This window comes from Ambystoma mexicanum, chromosome 9 (genome assembly GCF_040938575.1).
Source record: "Ambystoma mexicanum isolate Mex_15411 chromosome 9, UKY_AmexF1_1, whole genome shotgun sequence".
NCBI lineage: Eukaryota > Metazoa > Chordata > Amphibia > Caudata > Ambystomatidae > Ambystoma > Ambystoma mexicanum.
In genome coordinates this window covers 602473195-602494200 of record NC_090931.1, presented here as the reverse complement: position 1 = coordinate 602494200, position 21006 = coordinate 602473195, and positions in this window count along the sequence as shown.

The following is a 21006-nucleotide window of genomic DNA, read 5'->3' as shown; positions in this document are numbered from 1 at the left end:
CAAGACTTCGAAGCGCTGCGCATAGCGCTTACTTACCGCATCATAGCACTCTTAATGCGCTATCATTTACCAGCGGGGCTCAACCAAGCCAGTTCGCCACACTGAAGCTCCGCATACCTAAGGGAGAAAAAGAGACATTTTTAACAAAGCAAGGAATGCAGGATAGCAACAAAACTAAAGAACAGCAATAAGACCTACCTGAACAATGTCAAACGGGCCGGTGTCAGTGAAGTAACTGGACCGCTCTCACCCATGAAAGACAACGCGCCCCTGCAAAGAAGGCAGGACGGAGAGCACGCCTAATTCTACCACAAGGCAGAACCTTCCCCGCAGACCACATCAGGGCAAAGCTGAGAAGCATACCAGCGAGTAACCCAGCTGGGTGGCGTCCCTGTGGATACCAGGTGAGCGTAACAGAACACGAAGCCTACCATAACAAATCCACCTAGGCGCCATGGAAACATCAGAAATGGACCAATTGGCCCAATTACTAGGAGAGCTTCGTGCTGAGGTTCATTCTGCCCGACAAGAGACTAATGCCCTCCAGAGAGACCTAATAGTGACCAAAGAACACACTGAAGAGATTAGCAGGCAATACTTGCAATCACAAGCAGGACAGACGCCTCTACCTGGAAGCAATCCAACGATGCAAAACCCCGCCATACCACCCACTCCTGTACGGATCACGTTACCTGGAGCAGTGCCTCTGGCACCACCAGAAAGGTTCTCAGGCGGCCCACGGAAGTATGTGGCATTCATCAATCAGTGCCGCCTTCATTTTCTTTGTAGGCCTGGAGCATTTCCAAACGACCAAGCTCGGGTAGCTTTTGTCTTATCATACCTGAGTGGTAGTGCAGCAGATTGGTTGGTGCCGTTGCTAACCCATGACGATCCTCTATTACATGACTTTGGGGGGTTCCAGAGAGAAATGGTAAAACATTTTGCTCGCCATACCCAGGAACAAGCAGTAGACAATTAACTCTTGTCCCTCCGACAGGGGAATCAGGACTTGTTAACGTACATTGCTACCTTCAACAGACTGGTTGCCGAAGCTAGGTGGCCAGAAAACAAAAGAACCACGTTATTCCATCGAGGCTTACGAGGCGAATTAAAGGACGTCTTAGCCCAGGTGGTTGATCCAACCAGAGTTGTGCAGAATTCATAAATCTGGTCGTGCAGCTAGACCACCAGTTGCAGGACCGAAAGGCAGACCGGTCTAAGACGGACCCTCGGACCGTGTATGTTCGACCAAGGGAAAACACACCCCTTGTACCTGAAAATGCTGTAGAACCCATGCAGATCGGAGGGATCCGGCCTCCATTAACAAAACAAGAGCGGGACAAAAGAAGACAACAACAGCTTTGTTTGTATTGTAGGAAACCAGGACCTTTCCTGAAGGACTGTCCAGTAAAACCCCCAAGAAGAACAGTCGGGGCCACAGAGAAGGATGAAGCTAAGGAATCGGGAAACTACCAAGCTCGACAAACGTAGAGGTCAGTTTGTCGAGTGAGAAGAAAGAGTTGCTGACCTCGCACTTTGCAATACCAGTGATCTTAATTAACCACCAACAGTCATCAAGAATGCATGCCGTTGAAGCATACATCGATAGCAGAGCAGTTGGAAATTATATTGATCAAAAACTGGAAGCATAGATGGGGCTTCCTTTGTGTTCTAAGCCAACTATGGACAAGGTAACCACCGTGGATGGGACAGAAATCGCTTCCGGACCAGTAACCCAGTGCACAGCCAGGGTAAACTTGCTGTGTCAGGACGGACATTGGGAGTCTATTTCATTCGATCTCATCAAGGCACCTCAGTTCAGGCTAATACTAGGGATGCCATGGTTGGTTGCTCACAACCCTTTGATAGACTGGCGGGCATGAAATTTAACCTTCCCCGGTGACTGCTCCCCAGCCTGCTATTACCAAGAGGAGAAACCCGACATCTGTATCCCCATGACTCCTGGAGCGACAGTATCAACCCTGGGAGCAACTAATACCTTGCCAAGTGAATACCATGATTTCCAGGATGTTTTCCGAAAGGACCAAGCCAATACATTGCCGCCGCACAGGCCCTATGACTGTCAGATCGACCTTGTTCCTGGTGCACAAATCCCTTGCGGCAGGATCTACGCTCTCACAGAACCAGAAAACCTTCATTTGAAAGCCTATTTAGACCAGTACCTTGCAAACGGGTTTATCCGTCCTTCGAAGTCCCCCGCAGCCAGTCCTTTGTTCTTTGTACCGAAAAAGGAAGGAGACTTGAGAACCTGTATTAACTACCGCGCATTGAACCAGATCACTGTGAAGAACCGCTACCCCTTGCCACTTATCCCTGAGATGCTAGACCAAGTTAAAGATGCCAAGATTTATACCAAATTGTACCTTCGAGGAGCGTACCACCTGGTCCCAGTCAGAAAAGGAGATGAATGGAAAACCGCCTTCCGTATTAAGTACGGCTTGTTTGAATATCAAGTCATGACCTTCGGGTTATGCAACGCTCCTGCGGCATTCCAATATTTCATGAATGACATCTTAAGGGAGTTAATTGATGTGAATGCCTTAGTGTACATAGACGACATCGTAGTATACTCAGCCTCGGAACAAGATCATGTCAGGCACGTTCGTTCAGTCCTCACCAAGCTCTGTCAAAATCGCTTGTTTGCAAAGCTTGAAAAATGCTTTTTTCATGTCACCGAATAGAATTTCTTGGTTTTATCCTTACTCCAGGAGGCATCAGAATGGACGTGCACAAGGTAGATACCATTCTGAAATGGTCTTCACCGACGTCTCTGAAAGGGGTACAAAGCATGCTGGGCTTTGCGAACTTCTACCACCGGGTCATCCTAGACTTCTCTCAGGTTGTGCACCCAATCACAGTACTATTACGAAAAAACAATAAAAAGTTTGCTTGGACCGAAGAAGCAGAAGAACCCTTTCAGGAACTTAAACAAAGGTTTACCTCTGCTCCAATCCTGCGACATCCTCGTCCAGACCTCCCTTATGTCGTTGAAACTGATGCGTCCAGTCTCGCAATGGGGGCTGTCCTTTCACAGAGAGACCCGGAAACCGGCCAGCTTCATCCTGTGGCCTTCTGGTCGAAAAGGTTCTCACCTCCAGAGATTAGTTATGCCATCACGGACAAGGAACTCCTGGCTATCAAATCCGCCTTTAAAGCCTGGAGGCACTACCTTCTGGGGGCCAGACACACCATTACAGTCATCACAGACCACCAAAACCTGCAATATCTCAAAACAGCCAAGGCCCAGTCCTCGCGCCAATTACGGTGGGCCCTTTTCTTCACCGAATATGATTATGTAATCACATTTCGACCAGGAGTCAGAAACGGAAAGGCGGATGCCTTATCTCGCATGGGCATAGATGAAATAGTATATACAACTCCAGACCCAGTACCTATTATACCTGAAGACAAACTCTTGGGTATCACGACAGCCTGAACACAAGCAGAACTATGAAAAGAAATCCAACAGACAATGAATCCTGATGCCTACTTTGCATGGCAAACTCAAGGAGAACAATATACCATCAAGGACCACCTACCCTTTTTTAAGGATCGCCTATATGTATCCAAGAAGGAATTACAACAGCATATTATTTCAAACTATCACGATTCACTGATCGAAGGGCATCCTGGGATCGCCAAAACCCTAGCTATGGTGAAAGAGAACTTTTGGTGGCCTACCTGGCGTAAGGACATCATCTGTATATTCAGTCCTGTGGTGTCTGTGCACAAAATAAATCACAGAAACAAAAACCATCTGGTCTCCTACAACCATTGGATATTCCTCCAGTTCCATGGCACACTCTTTCCCTTGACTTCATCACTGATCTACTTCCAAGCCAAGGGTTCAACACCATCCTTGTAGTTGTGGACTTATTCTCGAAGATGGCCCACTTTATTCCTCTCAAAGGCCTCCCAGACGCAGCCACTTTAGCAAAGGTGTTCCTGGAGGGCTTGGTTAAGCTACATGGCTTCCCTTCGGTTCTGGTCTCTGATCGAGGCAGCCAGTTTGTTTCAAACCTCTGGAAAAAATGCTGTGCAATGGCGCAGATCGACATTCGGCTATCTACCAGTCACCATCCCCAAACGGACGGCCAAACCGAGAGAACCAATCAGACACTCGAGCAATATTTACGGTGCATGCTGCACCACGAACAAAGGTATTGGAAAGACCTACTATGGATAGCCGAATATGCATATAACAATTCTTTGCATTCAAGCACGGGACAAACGCCCTTCTATACCCTTCATGGCAGACATCCACGTACCTCTGAACTAGACCTTCCAGCCAGCTTGGAAATGCCAGCGGTAAAGACTCTACACACAACCATTACTCAGGCTTTCAAAAGGGCAAAGGAACACCTTATTCATGCCAAAGAAAAACAAAAGAGATTCGCCGACCAACACCGGAAAAAGGCCCCTGATTATCAAGTAGGAGACAAAGTTTGGTTAGCCGCTAAATTCGTACCCATCAAGGGAACCCGGACCTTTCATCCCAGATTCTTAGGATCCTATACCATTAAGGCAATTATCAACCCAGCAGCCATGAAACTGGATTTACCACCTAATCTACACATCCACCCGGTATTCCATGTGTCCCTCCTGAAACCAATGCAACCCGGCACACGGATTGGGACACCACCTAAGCCCATACTTGTTGACGGAGAACCAGAATTCGAAGTCAAAGATATCTTGGACTCTAAATACTCTAGGACCAAGCTATATTATCTCATCAATTGGAAAGGATTTGGACCACAAGATAGATCCTGGGAGCCCAGTGAGAATATCCACGCACCACGTCTAATCAGGAAATTCCATCGGAACTTCCCAACCAAACCAGGGCCAGACAGAAGGAACACCATGGGAGGGGCCTTAGGGGGGAGTGCTGTCACGACCCTTGCCCAAAACCCCCTCTGGCAAACCCATTGGCCAGGTGGAGTCAGGACTCGGGCCTCTAGAGCCTGGCATCCTCTTCAAAAGCCCTCATGGGGCCAGTCCTGGCACCTATGGCACCAGGCTCATACACCATGAACAACAATGTGCTTGGGAATTACTTTATTGTATTGTCAGCCAACATGGAGGCATCCACATAGCTTGGTTCCTAAGAACCAAGATATGCGGTCTAGTGTTTTGGGTGTGGCAGGCCTGGAACTACTTTCCCTGGTACTACTTTACCTGGGCTACATAAACCACACCCTGACTGCACAACATGCTTCGTGTTACTTTGCAGCTTGCAACGTGACGCTCACCGTGTCCAGCTATTCCCTTGAACCTTGGAGAAGCAGAACCTGCAAGGAGACAAAAGGAACATCATTAGCAGCAGCATCTTACCTGCAGTCTTCATCTTTAAACACTCGCAGCTACTGAGAACAGCTTCCTCGAATCTGCATGCCTCCCGACAGAACGACCTGAAAGGGTAAGATAGAGGCAACATTAAAGAAAGCTGTAGAGACATTTACAGATTACGAACTGCTCAAAAGGCTTACCTGGCTGGTCGCCTCTCGGCTGGCACCACTCCGGACATTCCACTCGCGCTGAAGAACACCGCGACCTACAAGGAAGGAAAACACAGGTTAGCAAAGGCAAGACTTCGCAGCGCTGCGCATAGCGCTTACTTACTGCATCATAGCGCTCTTAATGCGCCATCATTTACCAGCGGGGCTCAACCAAGCCAGTTCGCCACGCTGAAGCTCTGCATACCTAAGGGAGAAAAAAGAGACATTTTAAACAAAGAAAGGCATGCAGGATAGCAACAAAACTAAAGAACAGCAATAAGACCTACCTGAACAATATCAAACGGGCCGGCGTCAGTGAAGTAACTGGACCAAACTCACCTATGAAAGACAATGCGCCCCTGCAAAGAAGGCAGGAAGGAGAGCACGCCTAATTCTACCACAAGGCTGAACCTTCCCCGCAGACCACATCAGGGCAAAGCTGAGAAGCATACCAGTGAGTAACCCAGCTGGGTGGCGTCCCTGTGGATACCAGGTGAGCATAACACCTGGCGGGCAGAGCAGCATCCGCGAGCACAGTATGCCGCATGCACCGGCACCATTCACGAATGGTGCCGGTGCATACGGCTTCCCCATTCCCATTGAGCCCTATGGGGCTCAAAAGGGAATGGGGAAGAATTTTTTCTGGTGCCCTGGAATGGGCAATTACCAAGTCCGCTGGGGTTGTAATACGCCAGTAATTGCCCATTCCAGGGCGCCAGAAAAAAAATGACTCCGGCGGCAGCCGTGCCTGTATTACAGGCACGGCTGTCTGACAGGGTCGTAATGAGGCCTATTAAGTGTACAAAGCAAACACCCCACCACCCAAAATTGCACAATGACCGACCTGAACACTGTGTGCATGGACCTTGGGATGCACACATGATGGACTACGGCATGTGAAAGGACACCAGGCATTGAACGAGAAACACAGTCCCGGCAGGGTGCAAAATTGAAAGGCAGATAATCTTCTCCGCAATGGGAGTGCAGGGGAGACACACGGGTGAGCCAAATGTGAAATCCAAAAGCAAAATTACCAAGAAACACGCAGAGAGTGCAGTGAAACATGCCTTGTTGCTACCAAATGACACACAAGGGTGCTCAACAACATCGTCAAAAGTAGAGGATGTGGCTCAACATGACCTGTCTCAGAGACAGGATCATTGGTAGGCAGGACAGGGAAGAGTACAGACAAGAATCCTGGGGATGCACTGATGAAATAAGGCCCTGTAACTGCAGGCTACAGATCACACAACTCATGATGCCACAATATCGCTGACATCAAAGGCACTGATAGTGAGGGCAGGTGACATACAAATGCTGATGCACACTACATACCTGCACTGCCTGTCATCAGAGATCAGGGGGAGAGGGCACTACTTGGAACAATGTTGGCTCACATGAGAGGTCATCCCACACCGTGGCAACCACTCCAATTTGCCGACATAAGGATGTACAACACCACTCCCTAAATGTTAACCTCACACATCCCTACAACCAACATGACAGCCCATTACCAACACAGCACTTGTGAACATGAGTGAACCATTTTTACCTGATGTAGGACACCGCAACAGCTGATCTGTCGGAATGCTCCAGTACACCTTTACCAGTAGACTGCAACTGGACACCTGCATGATCCACAAGGAATGTCACACCTCCCCACAATGTCCCTTGCCCCACCACCCCTGCATAGACATTCAGCATACACGTGAGAGTAACAGCATGAGCAGCAGTTACGACACACAGGCATGTTTACGGTGTTTGGGGCAACTGTACACTTTATTGCAAATTACCCATAATGCATCATAGGAGTAGCACGAGGGCATCGGTCACCATGCATAAAACAGCATGCGGGCAAATCAGTCCATACATAACATTACATGATCAACAGTGACCTGCAAAATGGCAGGTGAATGGCCGTCACTTATCAGAAAAATCCCTTTTCTGGGACAGAAATCCTGCAACATCGCCATCGACAGACAGCAACAATTTACCTAGGAACAAGGAGATGTAAGGCACAGTCAGAACCCTACATGGGAAGTCAGACCCCATCACAGTTTACAGCAACACACATGCACCGAATCATGCTAGCAAGGAAGTGTTCCCACATCAGATCTAGCGGTCGTGAAGGATAGACTTGTGGTGACATTCTCGCCATGTACATGGATCCCACGCTAGACCTGTAACATATACAGGCAAATGATCTTGCAAGGGCTGATAATGCATACATCTCTGCACACAGTCATTCATTGTGGGAAACACTGGTACACTCATACTCAAAACTTACACACCTGTAGTTGGATAGCATCCTGAAGAGGAGCAGCCGGATGTCCAAGAAGCACCCCTTCCAAACCATTACGGTGCAAAACACTGGCATAAGCATAATAATCTGCCGAAGGACCCCTAACCCCCACACAAAATGTAACGAGCCATCCACTGTACAGCTCACTGTGCACTAATCAGTTGAGGTAGGCCGCAATGAACAGTGTGTCCTTGACTGTTGCAGATGAGCCTTTCAATCCACAACCCACAAGGTTGCAGGAAACAAGGCTCCATTCACCTTATCGACATTGTTGAAAAGTCCAAGGTCAGTGTGTTGGGCCAGGATGTAGGCAGGCCATGGCAGATGCTTACAGGAATGTATGGCACCTACCACCCTCCTGCCCCAACCCATCCGACAAGAAAAATAATGTGCATTACCCATCCACCCATGCTAATCCCAAGGGAATTGATGTCTCTGAGCCTATGCAAATTGGAGGGGTTAAAGGACCCTTAACTCAAAAGGAACGTGAAAGGAGGCAGCAGTTAAAATTATGTCTTTATTGTGGGAATTCTGGACACTTTCTACGAGATTGCCCGGCAAAACCGCCCCGAAAGGCGGTAGGAGCCGCTGATAAAAACCATGAAGACTCTGTTTCGGGAAACGACTCCGCCCGACAAGTGTAGGGGTCCGCTTGCCGAGCTTGAAAACTAACTCTCAGACCTCGCATTTCATTGTGCCAATGGTTCTCGTAGATCCAGAACAGCCTAAGCGGTTGCATGCAATAAAGGCATACATCGATAGTGGGGATATTGGAAACTATGTGGATCGTGAATTGGTCTCTAGGATTAACCTCCCTCTCCGTCCTAAAACCAGCAAAGATGTCATCACCACAGTCGATGGAACTGAAATTGCCTCTGGACCGGTAACACATTCCACTACTGAGGTGACTCTTATTGGTCCCGACGGCCATCGGGAGGGTGTTGAGTTTGATGTAATCAAGGCTCCACAGTTTCAGGTTATTCTTGGAATCCCTTGGTTAGAGACACATAATCCTCGAATTGATTGGCGAGCTAAGAAAATAACCTTCCCGGATTGTACACAAACCTGCTACCCAGAAAACCTGAAGATTAATCTAGCATCTGTAACCTCTGCCTCCATGCAACTACCTCTGGAATACCAAGACTTTCAGGACGTCTTCCAAAAGGAACAGGCCAACACGTTACCTCCTCACAGATCGTACGATTGCCAAATCGATCTGGTGCCCGGTGCACAACCCCCTTGTAGCAGGATTTATGCCCTTACCCAACCTGAGAATCTGCATTTGAGACAATATTTGGATCAATACCTAGCTAATGGCTTTATTCGCCCGTCAAAGTCCCCGGCATCCTCGGCTTTGTTCTTCGTGCCCAAAAAAGAAGGCGACCTTAGAACTTGTATCGATTACCACGCATTGAACCAGATAACGGTTAAAAACCGTTATCCTCTGCCTCTGATCCCTGAACTCCTTGACCAGGTGAAGGACGCTTGCATATACACCAAGTTAGATCTCCGGGGGGCTTATCATCTGGTACGAGTTAAAGAAGGCGACGAATGGAAAACTGCCTTCCGTACTAAATACGGATTATTCGAGTACCAGGTGATGCCTTTCGGATTGTGTAACGCGCCGGCTGAGTTCCAATACTTCATGAATGATGTCCTTCGGGAAATCATCGATGTTTGTGTTGTCGTATATATCGATGACATTCTGGTGTACTCCTCTTCGGAATCTGATCACAGAAAACACGTCAGGGCAGTACTTGAAAAACTGCGCCAACACAAACTATTTGCTAAATTGGAGAAATGTGTTTTCCATACCACAGAAGTCGAGTTTCTACGATTCATCCTGACACCCAAAGGAGTCCGAATGGACTCAAGAAAAGTGGATGCCATCCTGAAATGGCCATCACCTAGCTCTGTAAAAGGGGTTCAAAGCATGCTCGGCTTTGCCAATTTCTATCGCAGGTTTATCCCGGAATTTTCACGCGTGGTGCAACCCATTACTGCACTCTTGAGGAAAAATAAACGTTTTGAATGGTCTGAAGAAGCCGAGCAGGCCTTTCAGGATTTAAAAGCTAAGTTTACCTCCGCACCTATATTGAAAAACCCGCGTCCAGATCTCCCTTATGTCGTTGGGACTGACGCATCCAGCCTACGCATGGGAGCTGTCCTGTCCCAAAGAGATCCCGAAACCAACCAACTGCATCCCGTAGCATTTTGGTCCAGAAAATTTTCAGCACCCGAGGTTAATTATGCAATCACGGACAAAGAACTGTTAGCCATTAAGTCCGCTTTTAAAGCCTGGCGGCATTATCTGCTTGGCGCTCGACATACCATCACAGTGATCACTGATCACCGGAATTTACAGTATTTGAAAACCGCCAAGGCTCAGTCATCACGGCAGCTCCGATGGGCTTTGTTTTTCGCTGAATTTGATTTCGTGATTACCTATCGACCTGGCTGCAAGAATGGCCAAGCAGACGCCTTATCCCGAATTGGAATGGGAGAATCTGATACAAACTCAGAACCAGTACCAATAATTCCCGAACAGAGGATTCTAGGCATGACTTCGTTACAGACGCTTGAAGACATTCAAGCCAGAGTGAAACAACTCCTGGACCCTACAACCTTACAGGATTGGATACAAAAGGGATCAGACTTTACCATAGATAATGGTTTACCTTATTTCCAAGGACGCTTATTCCTGCCACATAAGGAATTACACGAACTAGTTATTTCCGGTTATCATGATGCATTAATAGAGGGACACCCCGGTATTGCCAAGACAGAGGAAAAGGTGAAACGACAATTTTGGTGGCCCTCTTGGCGAAAAGATGTTAAATCTTTTGTGATGTCCTGTGGTGTTTGCGCCCAAAAGAAAAGTCAAAAGAAAAGACCAGCCGGTCTCCTTCAACCTCTAGACATACCGCCAGCACCCTGGCACACCCTATCAATGGATTTTATTACGGACCTGCCTCCTTGTTCGGGGTACAATACTATTCTGGTAATTGTGGATTTGTTTTCCAAAATGGCCCACTTTATTCCTTTGAAAGGTTTACCTTCAGCTTCTGTCCTAGCCAAAGAATTCCTCGAAAATATTGTTCGGCTACATGGATTCCCATCTATACTAATCTCTGACCGGGGAAGCCAATTCATTTCCCACTTCTGGCACAAATGTTGTCAAATGGCGCAGATCGACGTAAGATTATCGACCAGTCACCACCCTCAGACCGATGGTCAGACCGGGAGGACAAATCAGACCCTTGAGCAATACTTACGGTGTATGTTACAGCAATCTGAAAGCAACTGGAAAGACATTCTTTGGATAGCCGAATACGCATATAATAATTCGGTACACTCTGGAACTGGCTACAGTCCTTTTTATACTTTGTTTGGGCATCACCCTCGAACCTCAAACCTTGACTCACCTCAGAACCTCGGAATGCCTGCAGTAGAACATCTGCATTCTACAATTACCCAAGCCTTCAAAGAGGCAACTACGCATTTACAACAAGCCAAGAGAAAATACAAGGAGAATGCTGATCTACATTGGAGTGAAGCACCTCCGTATCAGATTGGGGATCAAGTGTGGTTAGCTACCAGAAATTTACCACTCAAAGGGCCTCGAACTTTTAACCCAAACTATCTGGGACCTTATTCTATTACGGCAATAATTAACCCAGTGGCTGTTAAACTTGATTTACCAGCTAGTATGCGAATTCACCCTGTTTTTCATGTGTCACTTCTGAAACCAGTGGTACCCGGAACCCGACTACTCAAACCTCCAGAACCTATTCTAATAGATGGGGAGCCCGAATTCGAAGTGAAGAACATTTTAGACTCAAAAATGCTTAGGTCAAAACTGTTCTACCTAATTGATTGGAAGGGGTACGGACCTCAGGAGAGGTCGTGGGAACCCAGCGACCATGTGCATGCACCTCGATTAGTCAGGAAATTCCACCGACTCTTCCCAGACAAACCAAAACCCCCGGAGGGAACAACCTTGGGAGGGGCCTTGGGGGGGAGTGCTGTCATGATGCCCGCTCCCGGGGAGCCGGTTCAAGCCCTGCGTCCCCGAAAGCGGACATCCAGTCCCCAAGGAAGGACCCAGCAACCCCATATAGGGGCCCTTTGGACAGTGTCCTGGCGCCTATGGCGCCAGGCTCATAAAAGACATCAGTCCTGGCGCCATAGGCGCCAGGCTCATTATGGAAGTGCTTGGGTGCACTTACCTGATGCAGACCATGCTGCAGGATCCCGGCCTCCTTGAGGCCTGAAAGGAACTACTTTACCTGTGGGACTAATTTACCATCCGGGCGTGGCCGGGGAAGGATACATACCTGATTGGAGGAAGGATACATACCTGGAACTTCTTCCAAGGCTATTTAAACCCCACCCGAACAGCCACACGTGCTTCGAGTTGTTCTGCATCTAGCAGCTGGACGCTCACCGTGTCTGCTCCTGCATCCTGACTTCTGCCACGCCTGCCAGCATCCTAGATCACCTGCAAAGGAAGAAAAGAAGAGAACAGAAGAAGGAAAAGTCCTTACCTGCTAAACCCGCATCCCGGAGACATCTCGCCGACAATCCTGAAAAGGAAGACTTTTATTTAAAAGCTCATCGCGTCGATCGATGCAGCGCCGCATTCCACTCACCTTTACAGGGCGCCTCCATGTTCAGCAGCGATCATCCGGATTCGCAGTCACGCCCCAGCGCCTAGGGAGAAAAAGACCAGAACAAAAGGTGAGAGAGAGAAGGGAATAAGGAAAGCTAAATCTCCATGTTAAGACTTACCTGTTGATTCATTCCCTCTTCATTTCGGGTCCGCGCCGCATCCTGGCATTTCCGGACCCCGGCCCATAAGGGGAAAAAGAGACATCAGCGTTAATGAGCGAATGAAAAGACATTACCAAAAAACGCTCATTAAAGACTTACCTGATTTCTACGAGGATTTCACCTCTCATCTCGGGTCGGTGCCTGTTCCCCGGCATTCCGTACCCCGGCCCCTATGGGGAAAAAGACACTAGCATTAGTACATTAATGCATGGACACAAGGGGAACCTCTTATCAAAAAAATTACCTGGAAGCCAAGCAAGTTTGGTTCTCACCAATCCGAAAATCCAGTGAAGTAACTGGATACCAACGCGCCCATGCATCAGAAGCAGGATGGAGAGCTCGTCCTTCCAGACCCTAAGGTGAGACGCTACGAGGAATCACAGAAGGGTTTCGAGGAGGGTGAGAGGGGAAAGTGGGAGGCTGATTGCATTACCCCGCAGACAGTTAATCCCCTATTTTCGCCTACAGAAGGATACTTCTGCGAGCCAGACAAGCCAGATTTGGGGGCCCGGTCCAGTCCGTCTTCCGAACCCTGCGCATCACCTTAGAAGAGGTCACAGCAGCGCGAACCAGGCCAGCGCCTCCGTGGGAGTCAGGTGAGCGTTACACATACACCATGAACAACAATGTGCTTGGGAACTACTTTGTTGTATTGTCAGCCAGCATGGAGGCATCCACATAGCTTGGTTCCTAAGAACCAAGCTATGCGGTCTAGTGTTTTGGGTGTGGCAGGCCTGGAACTACTTTCCCTGGTACTACTTTACCTGGGCTACATAAACCACACCCTGACTGCAGAACATGCTTCGTGTTACTTTGCAGCTTGCAACGTGACGCTCACCATGTCCAGCTATTCCCTCGAACCTCGGAGAAGCAGGACCTGCAAGGAGACAAAAGGAACATCATTAGCAGCAGCATCTTACCTGCAGTCTTCATCTTTAAACACTCGCAGCTACTGAGAACAGCTTCCTCGAATCTGCACGCCGCCCGGACAGAACGACCTGAAAGAGGAAGATAGAGGCAACATTAAAGAAAGCTGTAGAGACATTTACAAATTACGAACTGCTCAAAAGTCTTAACTGGCTTGTCGCCTCTCGGCTGGCACCACTCCGGACATTCCACTCGTGCTGAAGAACACAGCGACCTACAAGGAAGGAAAACACAGGTTAGCAAAGGCAAGACTTCGAAGCGCTGCGCATAGCGCTTACTTACCGCATCATAGCACTCTTAATGCGCTATCATTTACCAGCGGGGCTCAACCAAGCCAGTTCGCCACACTGAAGCTCCGCATACCTAAGGGAGAAAAAGAGACATTTTTAACAAAGCAAGGAATGCAGGATAGCAACAAAACTAAAGAACAGCAATAAGACCTACCTGAACAATGTCAAACGGGCCGGTGTCAGTGAAGTAACTGGACCGCTCTCGCCCATGAAAGACAACGCGCCCCTGCAAAGAAGGCAGGACGGAGAGCACGCCTAATTCTACCACAAGGCAGAACCTTCCCCGCAGACCACATCAGGGCAAAGCTGAGAAGCATACCAGCGAGTAACCCAGCTGGGTGGCGTCCCTGTGGATACCAGGTGAGCGTAACAGAACACGAAGCCTACCATAACAAATCCACCTAGGCGCCATGGAAACATCAGAAATGGACCAATTGGCCCAATTACTAGGAGAGCTTCGTGCTGAGGTTCATTCTGCCCGACAAGAGACTAATGCCCTCCAGAGAGACCTAATAGTGACCAAAGAACACACTGAAGAGATTAGCAGGCAATACTTGCAATCACAAGCAGGACAGACGCCTCTACCTGGAAGCAATCCATCGATGCAAAACCCCGCCATACCACCCACTCCTGTACGGATCACGTTACCTGGAGCAGTGCCTCTGGCACCACCAGAAAGGTTCTCAGGCGGCCCACGGAAGTATGTGGCATTCATCAATCAGTGCCGCCTTCATTTTCTTTGTAGGCCTGGAGCATTTCCAAACGACCAAGCTCGGGTAGCTTTTGTCTTATCATACCTGAGTGGTAGTGCAGCAGATTGGTTGGTGCCGTTGCTAACCCATGACGATCCTCTATTACATGACTTTGGGGGGTTCCAGAGAGAAATGGTAAAACATTTTGCTCGCCATACCCAGGAACAAGCAGTAGACAATTAACTCTTGTCCCTCCGACAGGGGAATCAGGACTTGTTAACGTACATTGCTACCTTCAACAGACTGGTTGCCGAAGCTAGGTGGCCAGAAAACAAAAGAACCACGTTATTCCATCGAGGCTTACGAGGCGAATTAAAGGACGTCTTAGCCCAGGTGGTTGATCCAACCAGAGTTGTGCAGAATTCATAAATCTGGTCGTGCAGCTAGACCACCAGTTGCAGGACCGAAAGGCAGACCGGTCTAAGACGGACCCTCGGACCGTGTATGTTCGACCAAGGGAAAACACACCCCTTGTACCTGAAAATGCTGTAGAACCCATGCAGATCGGAGGGATCCGGCCTCCATTAACAAAACAAGAGCGGGACAAAAGAAGACAACAACAGCTTTGTTTGTATTGTAGGAAACCAGGACCTTTCCTGAAGGACTGTCCAGTAAAACCCCCAAGAAGAACAGTCGGGGCCACAGAGAAGGATGAAGCTAAGGAATCGGGAAACTACCAAGCTCGACAAACGTAGAGGTCAGTTTGTCGAGTGAGAAGAAAGAGTTGCTGACCTCGCACTTTGCAATACCAGTGATCTTAATTAACCACCAACAGTCATCAAGAATGCATGCCGTTGAAGCATACATCGATAGCAGAGCAGTTGGAAATTATATTGATCAAAAACTGGAAGCATAGATGGGGCTTCCTTTGTGTTCTAAGCCAACTATGGACAAGGTAACCACCGTGGATGGGACAGAAATCGCTTCCGGACCAGTAACCCAGTGCACAGCCAGGGTAAACTTGCTGTGTCAGGACGGACATCGGGAGTCTATTTCATTCGATCTCATCAAGGCACCTCAGTTCAGGCTAATACTAGGGATGCCATGGTTGGTTGCTCACAACCCTTTGATAGACTGGCGGGCATGAAATTTAACCTTCCCCGGTGACTGCTCCCCAGCCTGCTATTACCAAGAGGAGAAACCCGACATCTGTATCCCCATGACTCCTGGAGCGACAGTATCAACCCTGGGAGCAACTAATACCTTGCCAAGTGAATACCATGATTTCCAGGATGTTTTCCGAAAGGACCAAGCCAATACATTGCCGCCGCACAGGCCCTATGACTGTCAGATCGACCTTGTTCCTGGTGCACAAATCCCTTGCGGCAGGATCTACGCTCTCACAGAACCAGAAAACCTTCATTTGAAATCCTATTTAGACCAGTACCTTGCAAACGGGTTTATCCGTCCTTCGAAGTCCCCCGCAGCCAGTCCTTTGTTCTTTGTACCGAAAAAGGAAGGAGACTTGAGAACCTGTATTAACTACCGCGCATTGTACCAGATCACTGTGAAGAACCGCTACCCCTTGCCACTTATCCCTGAGATGCTAGACCAAGTTAAAGATGCCAAGATTTATACCAAATTGTACCTTCGAGGAGCGTACCACCTGGTCCCAGTCAGAAAAGGAGATGAATGGAAAACCGCCTTCCGTATTAAGTACGGCTTGTTTGAATATCAAGTCATGACCTTCGGGTTATGCAACGCTCCTGCGGCATTCCAATATTTCATGAATGACATCTTAAGGGAGTTAATTGATGTGAACGCCTTAGTGTACATAGACGACATCGTAGTATACTCAGCCTCGGAACAAGATCATGTCAGGCACGTTCGTTCAGTCCTCACCAAGCTCTGTCAAAATCGCTTGTTTGCAAAGCTTGAAAAATGCTTTTTTCATGTCACCGAATAGAATTTCTTGGTTTTATCCTTACTCCAGGAGGCATCAGAATGGACGTGCACAAGGTAGATACCATTCTGAAATGGTCTTCACCGACGTCTCTGAAAGGGGTACAAAGCATGCTGGGCTTTGCGAACTTCTACCACCGGGTCATCCTAGACTTCTCTCAGGTTGTGCACCCAATCACAGTACTATTACGAAAAAACAATAAAAAGTTTGCTTGGACCGAAGAAGCAGAAGAACCCTTTCAGGAACTTAAACAAAGGTTTACCTCTGCTCCAATCCTGCGACATCCTCGTCCAGACCTCCCTTATGTCGTTGAAACTGATGCGTCCAGTCTCGCAATGGGGGCTGTCCTTTCACAGAGAGACCCGGAAACCGGCCAGCTACATCCTGTGGCCTTCTGGTCGAAAAAGTTCTCACCTCCAGAGATTAGTTATGCCATCACGGACAAGGAACTCCTGGCTATCAAATCCGCCTTTAAAGCCTGGAGGCACTACCTTCTGGGGGCCAGACACACCATTACAGTCATCACAGACCACCGAAACCTGCAATATCTCAAAACAGCCAAGGCCCAGTCCTCGCGCCAATTACGGTGGGCCCTTTTCTTCACCGAATATGATTATGTAATCGCATTTCGACCAGGAGTCAGAAACGGAAAGGCGGATGCCTTATCTCGCATGGGCATAGATGAAATAGTATATACAACTCCAGACCCAGTACCTATTATACCTGAAGACAAACTCTTGGGTATCACGACAGCCTGAACACAAGCAGAACTATGAAAAGAAATCCAACAGACAATGAATCCTGATGCCTACTTTGCATGGCAAACTCAAGGAGAACAATATACCATCAAGGACCACCTACCCTTTTTTAAGGATCGCCTATATGTATCCAAGAAGGAATTACAACAGCATATTATTTCAAACTATCACGATTCACTGATCGAAGGGCATCCTGGGATCGCCAAAACCCTAGCTATGGTGAAAGAGAACTTTTGGTGGCCTACCTGGCGTAAGGACATCATCTGTATATTCAGTCCTGTGGTGTCTGTGCACAAAATAAATCACAGAAACAAAAACCATCTGGTCTCCTACAACCATTGGATATTCCTCCAGTTCCATGGCACACTCTTTCCCTTGACTTCATCACTGATCTACTTCCAAGCCAAGGGTTCAACACCATCCTTGTAGTTGTGGACTTATTCTCGAAGATGGCCCACTTTATTCCTCTCAAAGGCCTCCCAGACGCAGCCACTTTAGCAAAGGTGTTCCTGGAGGGCTTGGTTAAGCTACATGGCTTCCCTTCGGTTCTGGTCTCTGATCGAGGCAGCCAGTTTGTTTCAAACCTCTGGAAAAAATGCTGTGCAATGGCGCAGATCGACATTCGGCTATCTACCAGTCACCATCCCCAAACGGACGGCCAAACCGAGAGAACCAATCAGACACTCGAGCAATATTTACGGTGCATGCTGCACCACGAACAAAGGTATTGGAAAGACCTACTATGGATAGCCGAATATGCATATAACAATTCTTTGCATTCAAGCACGGGACAAACGCCCTTCTATACCCTTCATGGCAGACATCCACGTACCTCTGAACTAGACCTTCCAGCCAGCTTGGAAATGCCAGCGGTAAAGACTCTACACACAACCATTACTCAGGCTTTCAAAAGGGCAAAGGAACACCTTATTCATGCCAAAGAAAAACAAAAGAGATTCGCCGACCAACACCGGAAAAAGGCCCCTGATTATCAAGTAGGAGACAAAGTTTGGTTAGCCGCTAAATTCGTACCCATCAAGGGAACCCGGACCTTTCATCCCAGATTCTTAGGATCCTATACCATTAAGGCAATTATCAACCCAGCAGCCATGAAACTGGATTTACCACCTAATCTACACATCCACCCGGTATTCCATGTGTCCCTCCTGAAACCAATGCAACCCGGCACACGGATTGGGACACCACCTAAGCCCATACTTGTTGACGGAGAACCAGAATTCGAAGTCAAAGATATCTTGGACTCTAAATACTCTAGGACCAAGCTATATTATCTCATCAATTGGAAAGGATTTGGACCACAAGATAGATCCTGGGAGCCCAGTGAGAATATCCACGCACCACGTCTAATCAGGAAATTCCATGGGAACTTCCCAACCAAACCAGGGCCAGACAGAAGGAACACCATGGGAGGGGCCTTAGGGGGGAGTGCTGTCACAACCCTTGCCCAAAACCCCCTCTGGCAAACCCATTGGCCAGGTGGAGTCAGGACTCGGGCCTCTAGAGCCTGGCATCCTCTTCAAAAGCCCTCATGGGGCCAGTCCTGGCACCTATGGCACCAGGCTCATACACCATGAACAACAATGTGCTTGGGAATTACTTTATTGTATTGTCAGCCAACATGGAGGCATCCACATAGCTTGGTTCCTAAGAACCAAGATATGCGGTCTAGTGTTTTGGGTGTGGCAGGCCTGGAACTACTTTCCCTGGTACTACTTTACCTGGGCTACATAAACCACACCCTGACTGCACAACATGCTTCGTGTTACTTTGCAGCTTGCAACGTGACGCTCACCGTGTCCAGCTATTCCCTTGAACCTTGGAGAAGCAGAACCTGCAAGGAGACAAAAGGAACATCATTAGCAGCAGCATCTTACCTGCAGTCTTCATCTTTAAACACTCGCAGCTACTGAGAACAGCTTCCTCGAATCTGCATGCCTCCCGACAGAACGACCTGAAAGGGTAAGATAGAGGCAACATTAAAGAAAGCTGTAGAGACATTTACAGATTACGAACTGCTCAAAAGGCTTACCTGGCTGGTCGCCTCTCGGCTGGCACCACTCCGGACATTCCACTCGCGCTGAAGAACACCGCGACCTACAAGGAAGGAAAACACAGGTTAGCAAAGGCAAGACTTCGCAGCGCTGCGCATAGCGCTTACTTACTGCATCATAGCGCTCTTAATGCGCCATCATTTACCAGCGGGGCTCAACCAAGCCAGTTCGCCACGCTGAAGCTCTGCATACCTAAGGGAGAAAAAAGAGACATTTTAAACAAAGAAAGGCATGCAGGATAGCAACAAAACTAAAGAACAGCAATAAGACCTACCTGAACAATATCAAACGGGCCGGCGTCAGTGAAGTAACTGGACCAAACTCACCTATGAAAGACAATGCGCCCCTGCAAAGAAGGCAGGAAGGAGAGCACGCCTAATTCTACCACAAGGCTGAACCTTCCCCGCAGACCACATCAGGGCAAAGCTGAGAAGCATACCAGTGAGTAACCCAGCTGGGTGGCGTCCCTGTGGATACCAGGTGAGCATAACACCTGGCGGGCAGAGCAGCATCCGCGAGCACAGTATGCCGCATGCACCGGCACCATTCACGAATGGTGCCGGTGCATACGGCTTCCCCATTCCCATTGAGCCCTATGGGGCTCAAAAGGGAATGGGGAAGAATTTTTTCTGGTGCCCTGGAATGGGCAATTACCAAGTCCGCTGGGGTTGTAATACGCCAGTAATTGCCCATTCCAGGGCGCCAGAAAAAAAATGACTCCGGCGGCAGCCGTGCCTGTATTACAGGCACGGCTGTCTGACAGGGTCGTAATGAGGCCTATTAAGTGTACAAAGCAAACACCCCACCACCCAAAATTGCACAATGACCGACCTGAACACTGTGTGCATGGACCTTGGGATGCACACATGATGGACTACGGCATGTGAAAGGACACCAGGCATTGAACGAGAAACACAGTCCCGGCAGGGTGCAAAATTGAAAGGCAGATAATCTTCTCCGCAATGGGAGTGCAGGGGAGACACACGGGTGAGCCAAGTGTGAAATCCAAAAGCAAAATTACCAAGAAACACGCAGAGAGTGCAGTGAAACATGCCTTGTTGCTACCAAATGACACACAAGGGTGCTCAACAACATCGTCAAAAGTAGAGGATGTGGCTCAACATGACCTGTCTCAGAGACAGGATCATTGGTAGGCAGGACAGGGAAGAGTACAGACAAGAATCCTGGGGATGCACTGATGAAATAAGGCCCTGTAACTGCAGGCTACAGATCACACAACTCATGATGCCACAATATCGCTGACATCAAAGGCACTGATAGTGAGGGCAGGTGACATACAAATGCTGATGCACACTACATACCTGCACTGCCTGTCATCAGAGATCAGGGGGAGAGGGCACTACTTGGAACAATGTTGGCTCACATGAGAGGTCATCCCACACCGTGGCAACCACTCCAATTTGCCGACATAAGGATGTACAACACCACTCCCTAAATGTTAACCTCACACATCCCTACAACCAACATGACAGCCCATTACCAACACAGCACTTGTGAACATGAGTGAACCATTTTTACCTGATGTAGGACACCGCAACAGCTGATCTGTCGGAATGCTCCAGTACACCTTTACCAGTAGACTGCAACTGGACACCTGCATGATCCACAAGGAATGTCACACCTCCCCACAAT